The following is a 20,256-nucleotide window of genomic DNA, read 5'->3' as shown; positions in this document are numbered from 1 at the left end:
TTTTACTATTCCTACACATTTCCAGCCAGGCTTCCTCCAGTTTCTATTGTTATTATTATTTCCCCTCACGATAATATCATAAATCTTTCCTCTACAGCAACTCTATGAGCCAACCTGATTTTCCTGCCCTCCAGCAGCTTAATTCTCTTCTAAGGTATGAGTTGGGTGTGACTCCCCAAACCCACCAGTCTGGCTTCTGAAAGCAGCTGTAATTAAAAACAAACCAACAAACAAACCACGAGTCTTGCTCTTTGCAAACATTACAAGCAGAACCTCTTCCTGATTCTGTCTGCCTGTCTTTTTCTTTTTTTTTTTTAATTGTTTTATTCACTATTTCATTCAAGCTCTGGTTTTATATCTGCTCCTGTTGTGTGTTACTTCATGAAAAAGCAAAGCTGTTTCCTGCAGCAAGTGCTGCTGAAATGCAGTGTGGCAATAGCAACATTTGCTGTTTATACACATTGGGTTCTATTTCTTTTCTGCGGAGCAGTTTAGATCTATAAAAAGCAATTATTTTTAAAAATATATATATTTTTATATATCCAGAAAGCAAAGGTCTTGGTAGTGTAAATTCAGTGTATTATCTGCTGTACCTTAGACTCCAGATTTGCTGGTTGTAAGGGGTAGAGGGATGGGAAATAGTGATCAGCAACATCCACACATTGAAAATCAGCCCACATTCCAGTGAGCCATCCCAGAATTGTGGAATGGACTGTTCCAAATATGGGAGTGTTTATGATCCAGTTCTAGGGCTTTCTTCCCTTCCCTTTCTTTTTGTATGTCTTTATCCATTTTCCCTTGAGCCCTTCTCCTTCCCGCTCCTTCCATATTTTGACCTTCTTAAATTGTTGCACAGCTTCCCTTTCACCGACCAGAAATAAAGAACTCAGTCAGATCCAGAATCTGGAGCTGCAGCAAAAGTTTGGGGTCACCTCTTAAAAATTTTAAGTCCCATTGTAGAGAAAAATTTGATGAAAGTCTGGAGAAGAGATACATGAGATCTGTGTTCTCACACACACTCACAAGTGCAAAGTCAACACTTACCAACAACTACCACAAAAAATTGTTAATATCCAACATATAATTCCAGTTGCTATCACTAGAATACTACACATACTAGAATATTTTCTTAGCAATTAGAAGTTTGCTTGTTTCTCTTTCTGGTTCTAATGGTAATTTTGGTATAGTTTGGGGATTCTGGAAAGTAAATTGACATTGCTTTGTTTGGAACTACGAAACACTTGTGATGCACTTTATGCTTTAATGTAATTATGCCTCGTAGATGGAACACAGCAGCTTCCTAAAGATTGTTCACATCCCTGCGGGATACTTGGCTGAGAAAAACATGGATCTAGTTTATTTAACGTGATTGACTACCTGAAGTATTACAATTCTTATACAGCAAATCACAATTGGGAGATTACTGGAGAGACACTGGATTTTATGGGACTCCCCAGTCTGATGTGCACAACCCCACTGGGTGATCCAGCTGCCTCCCTCCCCCTCCTCCCCTGCACAAATGGTGGTGGGTGAAGATTTGATTGTCCCCTGTTCCCATTCAGTAAAGAAATGAGGCATTTTATCTATTTTTTAACCAACTGGATTGTTTTCCCGCACTTGCAGCAGAGCCAGCAAGAGATTAAGGAGAGCACAGCACTGGGGCAGTACCAAAGCTGGAATATCTTCCTTTACCTCCCTTCCAGCTCAACCTCCTGCATTGACACAGAGGCCCTGATTCAGTTCATGGCAATCCTGGAACCATTAAACAGCCACTGGTTTTAATTACCTAAAAAGGATTCCTTCCTTTTCCTGGCATATTTGCGTTCTCCCTGCTCCTGCTCTTGGTTCCAGCACTGATGTCTCAGGCCACCCCTGAGACCAGAAAGCACTGAGGCACTTCATGCTGCAGCTGGAGAGTGTCAGGAACAATGTGAGATAAAAATAAGCCTGACTTCTGCCTAAACTTGGTGGGTTTATCAGCCAGCCAGGAAGGCAGTGATGCAGGACCATGCAAAGAAGTTTAGTGGGTACAGTTTTGTGTAGGAGCTCTGAAGACAGGTTGGACTTCAGGAAGAATTTCTTCTGAGAGGGTTTTCAGGCACTGGAACAGATTGTCCAGGGAGGTGGTGGAGTCTCCACCCCTGGAGGTGTCCAGGGAACACCTGGAAGTGGCACTCAGTGCTCTGGTCTAGCTGAGAAGATGGTGATCGGTCTCAGGTTGATCTTAGAGGTTTTTTCCAACCTTAATGACCGTATGATTCTATTCTATGGCACTTTAAGAAGGCCAGGAAATTGCCTTTTGAAGATTTCTCTGTGAAAGCCTGGACCCATGGAAATCAATGGGGGATCACCTCTCCACGTCCAGACAGCTATTGAGCTGGAAGAAGGTTCTTAATTGCAATCATTTAACATAAATGTTTCTTTTCAGGAATGGGAAATTGATCTGAGGAGCTGATAGAAGCTGCAGACTCTCTGTGTCAGCAGGAGATGGGGGGAGAAAAAAAAGCAGGAAGAGGTAGGAAAAACCCTTTGCTCATCCTTCAAATTAATATTTTGAGAAATAATTTGGCAATTGCTCATCATTCTAATGAACCCCTGCTCTTGATTATGATAAATACTAAATTACATGATAATTTCTCCTTTGCTTTCATTGACAAGAGTTGTCTGTATTGACAAGGCACAAAGAGATTATTTTCTTAAAAGCAAAAAGCAGAGGATTTCCTGCAATGCTGCAAAGTGTTCTGAGCTGGTGAGGGAAATGCAGGGATGTTGGTGATAAAGCACTGCAGAACACAGTTGATTAGAGCATTGAATTAACTGTGCTCTCATGTGGTCTCTCTCTCATCATGTCATTCGTTCTTTCAGCCTCCTGCTTCACCCTTTCAATCTGCACATTATTGTTTTCCTGTCCAGAAGGGTGTTTTTTGGGTTTTTTTGAGAATTCAGCACAAATGCCAGCACTTGGCTGTCATCACAAAACAAGCCCCAGTGTTCTGCTCCAGCGAGTCCCAAAAAAACCTGTGTGTGTGGTGGCTTCCTCAGGTCAGACTCCAACAGTCTGTATGGATTAAATGAGTGTGGAATAACAGAGAACAGCTGTACAGACCCGTGATCTTCAGGGTTTATTTGCCTATGGAATGGCATCGCTGCTGTGACAGTGGCAAATCAGAACTGGGACTTGTCTAAGCTGAACTTACAGACCCAACACAGTCAGGTCAAAGGGTATGAAGGGAAATTAAATCGAGATTAGGTTTCTGGAGGCCTGTGATGGATTGTGGAACCACATCCAAGTGTGTGTTAGAGCTCCTCTCCCCACCCAGACTGTCTGTAGCCAGGGGGCACATGAGGATCAGGTGGCACTGCCCCAAAGCCAAAGGGCAGAGGTCACACTTACATCTGTGCCAGCATCCCAAAGTCATGGAATCACAGAATCATGGAATGGTTTGGGTTGGAAAGGACCTTCAAATCATCTTGTTCCAGCCCTGCCATGGGCAGGGACACTTTCCACTAGCCCAGGTTGCTCCAAGCCCCATCCAACTTGGCCTTGGACACTTCCAGGGATCCAGGGGCAGCCACAGCTTCTCTGGGCAGCCTGTTCTTCAGTGTTAGGATGAGTCAGGTACTTCCTGTGGTTGGGAGGCTTTTCTGAAGGCTCAGATGACCACAGAGAGGTCAAAGTCTGAAGCTGAGCTTCACCCTGCACATTCCAGAAAGGGCAGGTAGCTCCCTGGCAGTGAGGATTAATAGCAGGCTCTCTGACTTAGGTATTTGAGCCTTCACTGTCTGCACTGACACATACACTGTTATTAATGCAGATGCTCTAAAAAAAACTCCCTTAAATCTCTGTGGAATCATAATTTACTCCTATGAATTGCAAGCTATGTGTGAAAATGTTAAGAGTTTCCTGACTGCAAGGCTTGTTCTGCCCTTGGATATACTACATTATTTTCCTACCCAAGTGAGACAAGAAAGCAAATACTTCTTGGAAATAAATAATATCAAACTGAAGAATGGTGCATATTGTGAATATATACTTCCAGCAACCATTACTGTCTAACCTGAGGTTGTAAGTGGCAAACAGAAGCAGCATGGGCTTTTGCCTTGTGGCTGTTTTTTAATTCAAAGCTCTATTCACTGATACCCCAGGGGAAACTTCTCTTAGCAGCTCTTGGCATTCATGTCAGAGCTTCCTGTGCAACCTCTGCCATAAAGTGGGACTTCTGCAGTCAGGGCTGTGCACAGCCCTTGCACCCCTGGGGATTTTCCCTCCTATCCCTGGGAGAGTTCAAGGCCAGGTGGGATGAGGCTCTAGTGGAAGGTGTCCCTGCCCATGGCAGGGGGTTGGAACTGGATGTTCTTTAGGGTCCCTTCCAGCCCAAACCATTCAGTGATTCTATAATTCTGTGATTTTCCTGGGCATTGTGTGATTCTGAGGGTCCATTCACATGAACTGCTGGTAGAAATTACCTGTTCTTTAAGAACTCTAAAATTTACTCCCTTTTTCTTTTCTGCCCTGTGTCTGAGGGCAGGATGTTCTGCTGGCCATATGTAAAAGCTCCTGAATAGACTGCAAAAATCCATTTTTATGAGCTTTTCAAATATAAGAAAGATGTGTTTCCCCAGCTCTCCAACTCCCTTGGCCCTGTCTGATATTCTACAAGGCAGATCATGGGTGATGAGTTAAATGAAGATGAGATGATGAGTTTAATGAGGAGTTAAAGGTGCTCTGAACTTCCTTATGGACAGGATTCATACCTGCCATCCTAATGGATGTGACAGAAAAATTCCAGCCTCTAAATATGGCTTTGGATCACAGGGGTTTTCCTCCTCCAGAACCTGCATGGACAGGACTGTTCTCATTCACCTCCTGCATTTTATGTGGGGTTGGAGTGGCCTGGGGTGGGGTTTCCTTTTGGCAGAGACCCCACAACCCAGCCAGGAGGCTCAGTCAGAAGTTTCCAGGCTTCCAGGACATCCAGTGTCCTTGGGCATAAATAAAAATTGCAGTGGGTATGTGCTAAAAGTGGAGTTAGTAACCCCATTTCGTTCAATACTTTTATTCCAACTATTAATAAAACACCAAATTGTATTTCCAACATCAGCAGGATCTTAGCAAAGCATGCCATCCACAGTTTTTGGCAAAAAAAAAAAAAAAAATCCAAATCCAAACAACTAAACCCCAAAAAACAATCTTCCAGAAAGTCACTATTAAGTGGGAATGAGATTAAAACTTTTCCCTTGGGCTCACTGGTAAATTTAGTATTTGTTAAGAAACATTTCACTCTTTCTGCATGATGAATATGTAAATATTGACACTTAATATATTAGGAATACTTTCCTACTATCAGGCTGCCTCTACCAGTAAAAATCCACATAAATGTAGCAAACACATCAACCTAAACCCTATAGCTTTTTAAAAACTGCCAGTGTTTAATTGTCCTAATTAAAAATAACATCCTGTAGCAAGCAGATGATGAACACTGAATAGAGCTACAAAGCTTTTAACAACAATGAAAATAAAAGAACTTATAAACCAGAAATGTGATCTTTACCATGCACCAAGCACTGTGACTTAAGACATAATTTAATTTATTTGGGAGAGAGTCCTAATGTGAATTATTTTACTTTTAGCTTTTATAGAAGCATATAAACAAGCCCCAAGTAAAATTGTTTGTATTTGTAAAAATACCATGAGAAGATCATGGGAAACTGAGTAACTTTACAACAACAGTGACCAGAGTTACTGATATTCTGTAGGTGAAAAAAAGAGCAACATAAAGCTTATATCTGTGAAATATTTGAATATATCCCTTGTGATCCCTTTATGAAAATATACATTAAATTCTATTTCTCTTGCACAGTTTGAAGGAGATATCTTGTATTCCTTCCAGGCTTCAATAAAATGGATATGAAACAAGGCTACAAACATATGTTTATGAAAACCAAGTGAGCATTTTCTGCAGTGAAATTATGTGTTTTGGGAAGCTCAGTGTGGTGTAAATGCAGTGGCAGAAATTCCATGAAGGATTCTGCCTTTTACTCAACTGATCGAGGTTGTGGTTGCGGGATTTTCTCTCGGTGTTGCCACAATTAGTTGTTTTCCTTATTTGCTTATAAGGCAAAGTCGTTTTGTAATTATCTGACAGCATTATTCCGACACTGCAGGAGCACTGCCTTATGTAACTAAATCAATAGCTTCAAGTATAAATGGTCTGGTAACTGCCCTGAAGAGTTGTGTTCTATTACTTCTCCTCATTTTCCCACAGGAAAGTAATGAGTTCCCGAGCTCCTACTTACAGTTCAGCCCTTTATTTCCACACTCCCTGGGAGATAGGTCTGAAAATGTGAGGCCCATCAATAAGAAGTTCAGGTCTCTGTTTCCATAAAGGTTTAACTCATTAGTTCACCAGGCTGGTCAAGAAGGACAGCTGGGGCAAAATGTGGATCTACCTGTAAAAGGACTTCAGCTTGTGATTCTTGGCAGTGAACTTGCCTGGAGTTCCTGCACAGAATCACAGAACGGTTTGAGTTGGAAGGGACCTTAAAAATCATCCAGTTCCAACCCCCTGCCATGGGCAGGGACACCTTCCACTAGCCCAGGCTGCTCCAAGCCCCGTCCAACCTGGCTTTGAACACTTCCAGGGATGGGAATAGGTACAAAGCCCAACAAAATCCTGTACTTGAATAGGACTCACCCATGTGCTTGTCTCTGCTAGGCTGGGACTCACTTGAAACAGATAATTTATAAGCAAGAAGGAGCCCAGTGGCTGCTGTGATTTGACAGATTGCTTATAGTTAAAGCAGAACCCGTACTGGGATTTGGATTCCAAACCAATAATTCTCCATGAATCTATAGTTTACTGCCTATCAGAGCTGAGGCAAGATTAAATAAATTTTGTTTGCTTAATGAAAAAAGAACATCCTGACACGGTGAACAGCACAAAAGTGACTAATCCATCTCTATCTTCCCCAGTGAATATTATTAATTGTGCTGTTTGCTTTTCTAGCCTTTTTTTTTCCCATAGTCTGAAGCAATAATTGCATATGTAACTACCAGCATGAGATATGTATAGGCAGCACGAGCCAATGATTTACAACCTATCAGTGCAAGAAATACATCACAGAATCACAGAATATATATCCTGACTTTTGATGAATTATCACTAACCTGAATGCTTTCCCTCTCCCCCCTTCCCACTTTGTGTATTTATTTAAACTGGTCACCAAATGTCTGAGGAGAACAGGGATCGATCAGGAGGTGGTTTTCCAGTTAATTGATCATGACTGACCAGCACAAACTCCACATGTTTGTGCCCCTCAGCAGTGGGGTGGCTCCCTAAGCTAGAAGTGCAATTTCTCAGCGAGTTTTCTTGAGGAAAACGAGCTGAAACCACACGTTATTTTCCACAATTTCTGCAGGGCTCACTTCACGGGTGCTGTGTGTGTGAACAGCCCTGCTGGGGACACAGTTTGCCATCACAAGTTACAGAGAACCACTGCCAAAAGAGCCATGAGAAACAACCCCCGAGCGACTGCGTGGAAAAGATGCCGGTGCTTTAACGCGTTTTCCCTCACAAATTTGCCCTCAGCAAAGTTTAGCGGCCCCGGGAGAGGCTTCTTCTAGCTCCGGCCCTGTGCTGGGGGAGGTGACTGTCGCAGAGAAAGGCAAGGGGACACCGGTGGGGGGTTTCCCTGATCCTCCCAGAGCGTTTCAAAGCCCCCCGAGCCGCGTTCTCCCCGCGCATCCCCCGCACATCCCCGCACATCCCCGCGCATCCCCCGCGCATCCCTCGGGTGCCGCCGCCGCTCCCGCCGCTCTCCGCGGTGCTGAAGCGTGGCCGGAGCGAAGGCAAAGAGCCCCGGGGCTGTGGGAGAGGGAGGATGGGGACGGGGGGCACGGCTGGCGCAGCGATGAGCATCCTAAGCAGCCGCGAGGAGCTCGCCCCGAGAAGATGCTCCGGGCACGGCGGCTCGGGGGTACCCGGCTCCCCTCTGAGCACTGCGGGGCGGCCCCTTCCCCACCGCGCTCCCCCGGCCCTTCGCCAGCCGCTTTTACCACCAGAGGAAAGTTTTGTCAGTGGTATCTTTCCTCCTCCACCTTTGGGAGAGGACCTGGCCCAGAAGGGACGGCGATGACCGGTGGTGGGGGGGGTGGTGGGGAGTGGAAGTGCGGGGGGAGTTATCTCCTACTTATTTATTTATTTAGTTCTTTCCTCCCTCAGGTCGCCATGGTGATACCGAGCTCGCTCTCCCTCCGAATAAGAGGAGACGGGCACCCCTCGGCGAACACCCCCGTCCCCCCCGCTACCTTTGTCCCTCTCCCCCAGGGGAGGGTGAACCTTCCCTGACCGCCCAGCGGGGCCACGCCGCCCCCTCAGCCTGGCTCCTGGTCCCCTCAGCCTGGCTCCTGCTCCCCTCAGCCTGGCTCCTGGTCCCTTCAGCCCGGCTCCTGGTCCCCTCAGCCTGGCTCCTGGTCCCCTCAACCCGGCTTCTGCTCCTCTGGACCCGGCTCCTGGTCCCCTCATCCTACCTCCTGGTCCCCTCATCCTGCTTCCTGGTCCCTCCAACCCGACTCCTGGTCCCCTCAACTTGCTCCTGTTCCTCTCACCCTGGCTCCTACTCCTCTCGACCTGGCTCCTCGTCCCCTCAACCAGACTCCTGCTCCTCTCAACCTGGCTCCTGCCCCTCTCATCCTGGCCCCGGCTGCCCCCAGCGCTATCCCGACTCCCCCCATCCCATCCTCTCCCCGCTTGCCCCCAGCGCTGCCCGCTCAGCCCAGCGCGATCCCCCTCCCCGCAGCGCAGCCGCCCCCCCGCTGCCCTCCCGGAGGAGAAGTGAGACGGGAGCATCCAAAAAACAGCATCACCCCCTCCCCTCCTCGTCCCCTTCTCCCCGCTGTGAAGTTTTTCTCAGCCCCGGTACCGCCGCTGGAGCACCGCTGGGGAGGGGGTCGGTGGTCGCCCCCAGTTCCCGCTGCCGAGCCTCGGGGCCCGAGGGGACCCGGAGCATCCCCGGCCCCGTCGCGGCCGCCGCGCTTTGCCCGAGGGCGTGGGGATGGGGCTCCCACGCGGGAGCTCCCGCGACGGCAGCTGGAAAGGGGGACCTCGGGGCCATCCCGGAGCCCACCGCGTCCCCCCTCCCCGCAGCCACTTCGCCCCCTGCCCGGCTAAAGCGGCCGAGGCTGCTCGCCCCCGGGTTACATAAGGAACGCACCCCGAATCCCCCGGCACCGAGGGGGAAGGTGCTTGAGAAAAGGCGTTTTTGGGGCGAGGGGAGAGATGGAGAAACGCAGCGGCAACGCGCCCGTAGGGGCACAGGCACCAAAAAAAACCACCCGCAATCCCCCGACCCCGCACCTCCGGGGTACCCCTGCCCTCCTTACCTGGCGGCTGCTCTCACTCCATGCCGGCTCCCCGCGGGACGGGACGGGGCAGGGGCGGCTCTGCCCGGCGGCTCCGGGTCGGGGGGCTCCGTGTGCGCGCCTTGTGAGCGCCGCTCGCAGTCAGTCACACGGCCCCGAGGATGAGGATGAGGACGAGCACGGGGATGCTGCCGGGCGTCTCTCCATTCCCCACGCCCGCTCGCCCGCCCACCCACCCGCGGGGGGCAGCGGCACCCGCCGGCTGCGGGGGCTCCGTGCGGGCTCTGTGTGTGCGGTGTGTGCGCGGTGCGGGCGCGGTGCGGGTGCGGTGGGAGGGGGGCGGGCGCGGGAGGCGCGGCCCCGCGGAGCAGCCGCGGGCGGGCGCGGGGGCTGCGCTCGCCCGGCGGGCGCGGGGCGGGCGCGGAGCGGGACCAGCGCCCTCTGCGGGCGGCGCGGGGAGCGGCGGGGGCGGCGCGGACCTTCCGCGGGGGCGGCCCCGATGATGCCGCCGGAGCCGCCGGAGCCGCCCCCCAACCCCCGGGCCCGGTGGGGTCCCGTGGGGATGTGCAGGGCGTGGGAGGGGTGAAACCGCGCCGCTCGCCTTTCCCACTCAGCCCCCCGGCCCGTACCGTGGGATGCGTGTCCCGTTATTCCAGCGGCGCCTCCCCCCCCCCTCCCGCGGAGGGATCAGGGAATCGTGGAATGGTTTGGGTTGGAAGGGACCTTAAATGTCATCCCTTCCACTAGATCAGGCTGCTCAGAGCTCCATCCAGCCTGTCCTGGGGATGGGGCAGCCTGTCCCATTTCCAGGGATGGGGCAGCCACAGCTTCTCTGGGCAACCTATACCAGAGTCTCCCCACCCTCACAGGGAAGAATTCCTTCCCAGTATCCCATCTAACCTTGCCCTCCTTCAGCTTAAGGGCATTCCCCCTTGTCCTGTCACTCCAGGCTCCTGTGAAGTTCCCTCTCCAGTCTTCTTGTAAATTTGTCTGGCTCTAACTTCCCTCTTTGACTCTCATTACACACCTTCCTCCACTGCATAAATATATCTACAGTACTAATGAAACTGTGATTAATTACAGATCTGGGATTAAATTGTCAAATAATTACATATAGACACAAATTGCAGAGACTTACAGGACATACTGGCTTAATTTTGGTATAAAGCACAGGCCCAGAAGAAAATCATGTTATCACTTCTTCTAACCTACGTGACCTATCAGGCCATATCCAGGCACATGCCCTTTGTAACAACCCCCCTTCTCCTCTCTCATCACTCTCACAGTAAAGAAGGGAACCACAGGTGTATCCGGGTGTCCCACAAATGCCTGGGCTTGTGTCCTGCAGGAGTTCTCTGGTGCATGACAAGGGCTGGGCTCGCCCTGAGAACAAACCTCCACCCCCTCTGAGGCACAAACAGAATCACAGGATCACAGAGTGGTTATGGTTGGAAGGAACCTCTGGAGATCATCCAGTCCAACCTCCCTGCCAAGGCAGGGTGGCCTAAAGGAGGTAACACAGGAATGTGTCCAGGTGGGTTTTGAATGTCTCCAGAGGGAGAGAATCCACGACCTCCACCCCCTTCAGGGCACTTTTCAGCACCTTTACCCGCCCTCCTTGCTGATGGAGTCTGTGAGAAGAGACCTTTGACATTGTTTTCCCACTCCTAGGCTTGGCTGAAACTGGCCAGGAGATCCCACATTCCTGGGAAGGAAGGGCAGCTGCCGTGCTGTCTTTCAGACATGGACAGACACTTCACTTAAACCTCCTTCGCTTGGAAAACCTGGCTGAAGAGCAGAATCATTATCCTTTCCAGGCTAGTCCACCTTGTGCTTCACCTTTTGTATCTGCACTGTGTTAAATCACCTGTATTCCAAACCAGTGCACCTCTTCAGTGGGAAGCAGAATGGGGCTGTGGCTTTTCGGGCAACATAAATAATAACAATTTGCACTTTGAAAAGTCATATCATTTTCTCTGTATTCTTATTCCTTTGATTAGCTACCAGCCCAACTCCATCTGTGCTCTGTGGCCATGGATCACCAGTGATCTCATTTTTTTTCTCCTTCTGAGACAAAAGTAGTATTTTAAACCAGCACTGCTTTAGCTTGTAAGATCTCCTTATTTGTATTTCCTTTCTCACCTCACCCATTCTTCACACCTTCCTACATTTCCTAATGTACTTTCTGAGAATCTTTTTCTTTTTTTTCTTCTCTCTCTGTAATCTCATCTGAGCCCATGCAATTGTGTGGTGGATGTATTATATCATGTTAGGCTAAAAGATGGCTGTGTTCTAGTTTCTTAAGCTTTTCCCATAAAAGGGAAACTCACTGAAAAGAGCAATATGAGGCCTCTTCTTCCTTAGAGATTTACACAACTATTAATTCCTTCCTGCAAACTACTCTTCTTTAAATCTCTTCCCTTGTGCTGGGAATAGTGTCTGTTCTCCAGTCTGAAGTTGCTTTTCTAGAGCCTGCTCTACTTGTTACTCTCCTTTTTTTTTTCCATGCTTTCGTTTGCCAACGCAGCAGGAAAAATGGGCATATTCAAAACAGAGAGAGGGTTTATGTGAAACAAGGATATGTGTGATCTTATCCTTTCTGAGTTCACAATCCTGATGCGTGACAGGGCCTCTTATCTCTATTAATTGTTAAATATTTCAGGAGAAGCAGCACATGAGTGGTCACGTTGAGCTCAGAACCATAATAGCACCATTTAATTGCACAAACCCTCGTGCTTTCCAAATGGCTCTTTTTCTCTTGGGGTGCACAGAGTAAAATGGCTCTTGAACAGGTGCACAAATAATTATTTTATACTTAGCCTGCAGTGTCCCTTCAATCTACTTGTCTAAGTTGCAGTTTACTCAGTGTCAGCTCCGTGAATGTCCCTGCAGAACCTCTCAGAGTCTATTAATACTTGTGCTAAGACACACAGAAAAGATTCCTGCTCCTTTCTTAAGGTCCCAGGCAACTGCCTGACTGGTGCCTTGCTGGGATTTTGTTTTCCTTTCTGTCTCAGTTGAAGGCCAAAGCAGTTCTTGAACTGGCAGTCCCCAAATCTGCTTGTTCAGGGTGATCTCACTTAATGGGCTTTGACTCAGAGATCCCTCCCACCACCCTTTGGGCACAATGTCCCAGAAAGGACTTGACTTCACCAGACTTGTGCTTTGCCTGAGGGAACAGTTTATGTCAGGAACCAGTTTATATCAACTTGAGGGTTTTTGGAATTGATTTTGGGCAGTACAGTGGGAAAAGTGGAGGTATGGGTTGATGAGGGTAAGAGGTGGGAGGGATTGGAGCATCCTACTTTAGATGCCTAACCTTGGGCTGTTACATTAGGAGTCTGCTCTGCTTGGGCCCTTGAGGAGAGGAGCTCACAGGGGTCAGAGCACCTAAAATAATCCTCAGTTCTGAGCTGCCCTCTGGAGGGTTTTCTCTCCCTCACCTCCTGTTAATTGTCTGGGGTTTGTGCAGAAGTTGTGGAGAGATTATGTGGAGACAAACTGCATAAAGTAGGATCTGACCCATCATTACCCCTCTCCAGTTTTCATTTGGCCACTGCAACATGGCACTTACACAAGGAGAAATCGCTTGCCAACACTTCTGTAGGAGTGCTTTTGATGGAGATCCTTGTATTTCAGTGAGCCCCCAGCTCCCAGTACAAAATGTGAATGCACGAAGCATTCCCACGACCTTACCCTGCAAGCTTGTGCAGCTCCATGTCAGCATTACTTAATTCAGAATCAGAGAATCATTGAGGTTGGAAAAGACCTCCAAGATTGAGTTCAATCTGTGTCTGATGCCCACCTTGTCCCCCAGCCCAGAGCACTGAGTGCCACGGCCAGGCCTTCCTGGGATACCTCCAGGGATGGGGACTCCAAACCTCCCTGAGCAGTCACTTCCAAGGCCTGAACACCCTTTCTAGCAAGAAATTCCTCCTCCTGTCCAACCTGAGCCTCCCCTGGCACAGCCTGAGGCCGTTCCCTCTCCTCCTGTCCCTTGTTCCCTGGCAGCAGAGCCCGACCCCCCCCGGCTCCCCCCTCCTGTCAGGGGGTTGCAGAGCCAGAAGGTCCCCCCTGAGCCTCCTTTTCTCCAGGCTGAGCCCCCCCAGCTCCCTCAGCCCCTCCTGCTGCTCCAGCTCTGTTCCCTTCCCTGCACACGCTCCAGCCCCTCCAGGTCTCTCTTCCATGAGGTTCCAGACCTGGACACAGCCCTGGAGGTCTCTCAGCAGTGCCAGTACAGGGGACAATCCCTGCCCTGGGCTGTGCCCACACTATCCCTGATCCAGGTGCCATTGGGCTCTTGCCCCCCTGGGCACACCTGGGCCCGTGTCCAACTGCTGGCTCACATCTGCATGTGAGTTCAATACCATCAGCTTGGTACCTACACTGCAGTTTCTCACCCCCTGGATCATTTTGCCAGTCCCTCCTGTATGGATTTTGCTTCCCATGGGCACCCTGCAAACACAATTCCAAGCTCTACAGACAGTGTTGTGTGTTTAAAGCCTCATGAAACTGAGCCAGAGGAACTGGTTCTTCCCTTCAAGCTCTGAAATGTTGGCTTTCCCTTTCCATCCCTCCTCACCTCTGGACGGGTGAGTAGATAAATCAATGTGTCTGCAGAAGAATTTTGGCCACAGAATAGTGTTTCATGCATAAACTCTGATTTTTAGCTATTTTAAAGAGCCTGTGTTTTTTTAAACTCTATCCAAGGATGGTTGTTTATCTGCAGGACAAAGGTTCTCCAATGTTCTCAAAATTACAGCACTTACCCGGAGATATCAAAATCACTCCTGAATGCATCAAAAATCCTCTGGTTTTATGATTACAATGTGCACTTTGGCAGCATCACATCCAGCTGATCCTGACCCCTGGCTCTCAGACACCAACATAAACCAAAAGCTCAGGAAAATTAAAAGTTGGACTCGATCTTGCAGGTTCTTTTCCAACCTAAATGATTCTGTGATTCCGTGGTCAGGCCTGGGGGTGTTTTGATATCCAAGGGGAACAAATCATCTGGCAGCTTTGGAGAAGTCTTGCCTGGAGCCTCCTGAGCTCCTCTTGTTATTAAGCTTTTTCTCCCCGGCCTAGAAAGTGTAAGTCTAGATATTCCCTCAGCCCATATGGCAACACTGAGAGCTCTTTTTTTTTTTCCTTCTTTTTTTGCACAACAGCAAGAAGAGATGTGGTAGGAAATATCTGCTTAAAGATCAGCTAAAACAGTTTTGGTTCACACAGCCCGATAATACTGTCAAAAGGTCATAATTTGTTAATCTAAGGGTAATTTTAAATCCTCTGTGGGTTTTATGGCATGTTGGAGTCGGGGAAATTCTGCAGAGGAAGCCATTGGGAACTGAGGGGAAGATAAGGAGAGACTGGTGGGTGGAAGCTGTCTGGTTTTGTTTTCTGGCAGGAAAAATACCAGAGGGAATTCTCTTTCCCAGCCTACCACCCCCATTTTTTCCCTCCCTTTTATTTGCACATCAAGGCACGATTTTTTGGTGTCTGACACTTCCATGGTGCAATCTGGTAAACCTGGCCCAGATGTTCCAAAAAACCTGCCTGATATTTTAGGTTGCTTTACTCTGCAAAAGCTCCTATTTCACTTGCTAACCTTCCCATTTCTGGATGTCAAGGTAGGGAATGGCTAAAAATATGGAGTAAGGTGTCACAGTTGCCAAGATTTATTATGGAGAGCTTGGCAATAACCTTCTCCCCTTTGCCCTTTATCTATTTTGCGGGGTAAAGTCTATCTTTCCTGATATTTTTGGATGGAATTTGACACAACAAAGCAACTTTCCTGTCTGCAACCAAATACTCCTGTAACAGGGGGACAGAACAAAACAAATAAGTCAACCTAAAGCTATTGATCTTCATGGAGCATTATAAAAGCTGCTTATGTAAAGCTGTTTTGCAACCAGACATGCAATGGCAAGCTTGGAATTTTGCTGCATGCAGGAGCAAAATCTCCCCATCTTTCCCAGAGTATCCCATTTGGTCTTCCCAGATAACGAATCTTTGGGTTTCCTCAGTATTCCTCTTTCTTTGCAAACTGCAGGACACACACCAAGGATACGAAGCTTTTCTGTTTCCCCACAAACAAATTAATTCATCGAGGCCTGTTTAATTTTAATCCCCTTCTACTCCTTTTATGAGTGATTATTTCAGCTCTTTAAATCTCAAGTGATTGCCTTCAGCTGTTTTTGGCTGGGATTTCCTAACCAATTATTAATTTTAATTTTCGACGGGTAAATTTTGGTTATGGAGGTCAAGTTAAAAACTGCATTTGTGGAATTTTATATATTATAGAGCAGTCACAGAAACACAGAATCACAGAAGACTTAGGGTGGAAGGAACATCTGGAGATCATCTCATCCAGCCCCAAAGGACTCCAGTCTAGTCCATCAGCATTTCTCTGTCACTGATTTTAGTCTTTCCTCCCTCTTTCCTCTGCCTCCTGTTTCTACTTCAATCTCCCATTTCCTGAAAATTGGTTTATAAAACTTCTCAGCTCTGTTATGCTGTTCTGGTTTAGGAGTACAGGCCTAAGACAATGTCCAGGGTAATGGATCAATCTGATTATTTATGACATTTTGTTATTGTTTGGTTTCTTCTTTCTTTATTGTTTTTGTTTGTTTGTTTTTGATTCGTGATTTTTTTAAATTCCCTCTACAAATCCTGAAGAAATTCCCACTTCTCTGATGCTCAGAAATTCACTTTGACTTTGCACTTTCAAATTTTGCTTATCTATTTTAAATCTTTTTGTTCCAGTAGTGAACTTTGCACTAATTTAAAACCATTTTTACCCCCTTTTCTCACCTTCCCTTCCTCTGAACTAATATATATACAGTGAATAACTTGATCCCCTCTTTGCCTTTATTTTCCTGGGTTCAATAGACCAATTCTTGCTATTTTTCCCTTGTGCCATGAGCTCTCCTTCTCAGCCTGCTGGTTCCCCTCTGTATAAGATCAGTTTAAATTCATCTTACTGGTGCAGAAGGAACCAGAATTGTGACAGTATCACTGCAAAGGGCTCATCAGTGTCATGTACAACAGAAACAACATTCCCCTTTCCCTACAGGAAACATCCTCTCTGATGGGATGTAGGATCACATTTACTTCTTTACAGTTATATTGCACTCATGGCTCTGTTATCCTCTGACTGAGGAGGACACAGTCAATTCCTTCTCTTCCCTTGTCAGTCCAATCATGTTCATAACTGAGGGCAGGAATTTCTGTTTAATTCATGACTCTGCACTTTGTGCTCTTGAATTTCATGCCAGACCTATTACTTGACTCTGGTTTTCAAGGTCCTGCAAGTCACTGATATTCCCAGTTTTCCTGTTACACAGTGGTGCCTCGTTTGTGTAATCAACACATTGCCTTGGTGCCCTCAAACCCTGCAATATGAAATGGTTTGGGCTGTGAGCCCCCTCCTCTATTCACTGAGTTATGGCCTTGTTCAGATTGGAGGGATGGGATAACTAAGCTAAAATATGTGAGGAGTCTCATTGTTCAAAATCTAAAGTAAGGTATTGAAAACCATAGAATTTTAGCATGATTTTGGATTGAAAGGGACCTTAAAGCTCAACTCCTTCCAAACCCCTGCCATGGGCAGGGACACCTTCCACTAGACCAGGTTGCTCCAAGCCCCATCCAACCTGGCTTTGGACACTTCCAGGGATCCAGGGGCAGCCACAGCTTCTCTGGGCAACCTGTGCCAGGGCCTCCCCACCCTCACAGCCAGGAATTCCTTCCCAATATCCCATCTAACCCTACTCTCTGTTAGTTTGAAGCCATTCCCCCCTGTCCTGTCATTCCATCCCTTGGAAATAATCTCTCTCCATCTTTCTTGTTGCTCCCTTCAGGTCCTGGGAGGCCACAATTAGGTCACCCCAAAGCTTCTCTTCTCCTCATCAATCCCAATTCTCTCAGCCTTTCCTCACAGGAGATGGTGAGTCCTTCCTGCTCCAGGATCAGTGTGACTTTGTGGTCCTGGCTCCAATTCTCCAGACTTTTCCAGGCAGTGCCCACAAGACATTCCTGTGCCATGGACCTCTCGCTATTACAAGTAATTCACTACTATGAACTCAAATAGCAAATTGGTGTTAGAGGGGAGTGGGTTACATGTTTCAGGAACACGTTTGCTGAAGGCAAAGGAAGGTCTGTGTTTAACTGTGGGGAAGAAACGATGCTCAGCACCCCAAAATTGCAACTGGAAATGCGATTTCTTGCTCGGGGTTAATCCTGCCAGTGCTGTGAAGGGTATTGGAATTGAAAGGGCAAAAAGGCTTAGTGAACATGATCAGTTATAAAGGCAAAGAGGAGAACTTGCTTGTCCAAAAGTGATGATTATAAATGGCTCAATTAAGTAAAAAAAGAAGTAGTTAAAAAACCCCAGCGCTGACAGATATTAGATAATAAAATTAATTATAAACAGCAGCCAAAATGCAGCAAGTATGAACTAATCAAAATGCTTAATTAGGCTTTGCAGCAGCTACTTTTCTCGCTACCACTGTTTATTACAATTTTATCTGGGGGTTGGTGTCTTTGGTAAGGCTCCAAAGTGTGTAATAACTGCTTTAAAAGCCTTATGCTCCTACAAAATAATAATATTTTGAAACACGGTGCTTTTCAGGCTGATTCAGCACAGTCAGAAAGGAGCCCCTTGTCCTAAAAGGAGAGAACTGAAAGCTGATGTTGCCTCTGTCTGTTCTCTGCCTCTTTTGGTGTTCAAGGGGCTTCAGGTACTCACCAATATGTTAATTCTTGGCCAGACAGTTGCTGTTTGTGTCATTGCAGGTGTATTCTCCAAGGATCACAGGTAAACTGATGCTGAATTTAGGAATTTAAGGATCTGTATCAATAAAAGCAAATCTATGTATAAGGAACAAACTAAAGAAGCCGGTGGCAATTTAGTAAAAAGGCCTCATAGATTGTGATGGATGTACTGCTGTCATTTGAGGTAAAGAGTGGAAAAAAATAAAGAAAAAAATAAAAAGAAAAAAGACAGCAAGTCTTAATTCTTTGGATTTGGGCAGGTAAGAAACACCGCCCTAATTTTTCTGTCTAATTACCCAGGTTCAAGGTAGAACATGGTGGGGACTCCACCACCTCCCTGGGCAGCCCCTGCCAAGGCCTGACCACCCTTTCCAGCAAGAAATTCCTCCTCCTGTCCAACCTGAGCCTCCCCTGGCACAGCTGGAGGCCGTTCCCTCTCCTCCTATCCCTTGTTCCCTGGCAGCAGAGCCCGACCCCCCCCGGCTCCCCCCTCCTGTCAGGGGGTTGCAGAGCCAGAAGGTCCCCCCTGAGCCTCCTTTTCTCCAGGCTGAGCCCCCCCAGCTCCCTCAGCCCCTCCTGCTGCTCCAGCCCCTTTCCCAGCTCCGTTCCCTTCCCTGCACACGCTCCAGCCCCTCCATGTCTCTTCCATGAAATTGGACACAGCCCTGGAGGGGCCTCAGCAGTGCCTCGTTTGTTTGTTTTGTTTTGCATTTGTTCCCAACAGTGAGATGTTCCCTGAGGAGAGTGGTGAGGATGAACCCTTTTGGGAAACAGAGATTTCCCTTTCTCCAGAGGAGCTGCAGAGCCTTCTTGGGGGAACAAGTGCTAGAAACCACTGACTCCTCAAAGGAGAAGGAGCAGGGAGAAATTCCTGTCATAGTGCTCAGGGTTTGGCATTCCCGAGGAGCTTGAGACACCTCTGGGAAGATCAGGAAGGACAGCAGGAAGAGCTCTGCAGGAGCAGCAGGATAAGCCCATGTCTGCCACCACTCCCTGAGCTGGTTGAAATCCTCCATGGAACAAGGAGAGGAGTGGGGAGGGGGGGGAAGGAGTGACTAAATCCTTTCTATTTCTGCTCTGGCTTTTCTTGTCATGGAACAGCTTTTGCCATCTAAAAGTCCATCCCCCTATTTCATATTCAGCTACATTCTTGCCTTTTGAAGTTTAAAAACTGTCAACCTTTTAGTAGAGTTTTCCCTGAGGAAAAGGTTACAGGCACCTCAACAGCCTGGGCAGCTCCGGATCTGGTTGAAATAATGATGAGATAAATTATCCCCTGCTGTTATTTCCCCATCTGAAATCTCCCTGGGGGCTTTTACAACTACTGTAGTTTAAATCCTGGCAGGAGAACAGCTGGAATTAGCTGAAATGAATCCCATTTTGGGATACAGTGAACCACAAAGATGGAAAGGTGACTGAGACGTGACCTGGCTTCTTGGGAAGCAGGAGGGCCGAGGGGGCAAACCTGGAAAAAGGGATCCATTTCCATGCAGTCAGGAAGAGGTCACCAAAGGAGATGTGTGGGAGCAGAAGTGAGAAAACTGAGAAAAATCCATGCAGGGATGGCACCCAGCCAGGAGAAATCTTACGGTAAAGGAGAAGAAGCTTCTGGTGAGGACAAGAAAAAATTATTACAGGGGTTGTCTGTTCTAAAGCAACATATATTTGGTATAAATGAGAAAGAAACGGGAAGATCTAAATTCAGAGCTTTTTTTTTTTTTTTAAAGAAAAAGATGTCACTGCTCTTGAATTGTTTCTTACCCAGATACAACTTAATGTGAAACTTAGCAGATGTTAAGGAAAACAGTATTTTGGTTACCTACAGCAGATTTCCAGTGGAGTTACTGGTTATATTTCCATGTTTGCCAAGGAATCTGTAGTCATTAACGTCACTGGAGGATCTGCCTTTGCCAGAAAGAGCTCAGGCAAAAAGAAGCCAGACAGCTGAATTTCATAAAATTCACAGATCTAGTTCCATGGAGATGTCAGAGCAAGCAAATGGATGAGTTAAAAATGATTATAGCACCAAATTTACATTTTAATTTTTTTTGCTTGGAAAACAACAACAACAAAAAAAGCTACCTACGTCTTGCTTCTGGGGAAAGTCAGAAATTACA

The 20,256-nt window shown here is 47.4% G+C and overlaps 1 protein-coding gene across 2 annotated transcripts in view; it reads right to left on the bottom strand.

Annotated features, from left to right (window-relative positions):
- The window catches only part of KCNJ6 (potassium inwardly rectifying channel subfamily J member 6), a 165,684-nt gene extending 155,980 nt beyond the window's left edge, over positions 1-9,704 (bottom strand). The window contains exon 1 of one of the 2 annotated variants that reach the window (XM_064647111.1): positions 9,383-9,704. The gene's annotated coding sequence lies outside the window, so the exon portion shown is untranslated. The remainder of the gene's footprint in view (positions 1-9,382) is intronic. The other variant, XM_064647112.1, reaches the window with a different exon arrangement.
- Between the last annotated feature and the right edge of the window lie 10,552 nt (positions 9,705-20,256).

This window comes from Pseudopipra pipra, chromosome 2 (assembly GCF_036250125.1).
Source record: "Pseudopipra pipra isolate bDixPip1 chromosome 2, bDixPip1.hap1, whole genome shotgun sequence".
Classification (NCBI taxonomy): Eukaryota; Metazoa; Chordata; class Aves; order Passeriformes; family Pipridae; genus Pseudopipra; species Pseudopipra pipra.
This window is presented reverse-complemented; position numbering and strand designations above follow the sequence as displayed.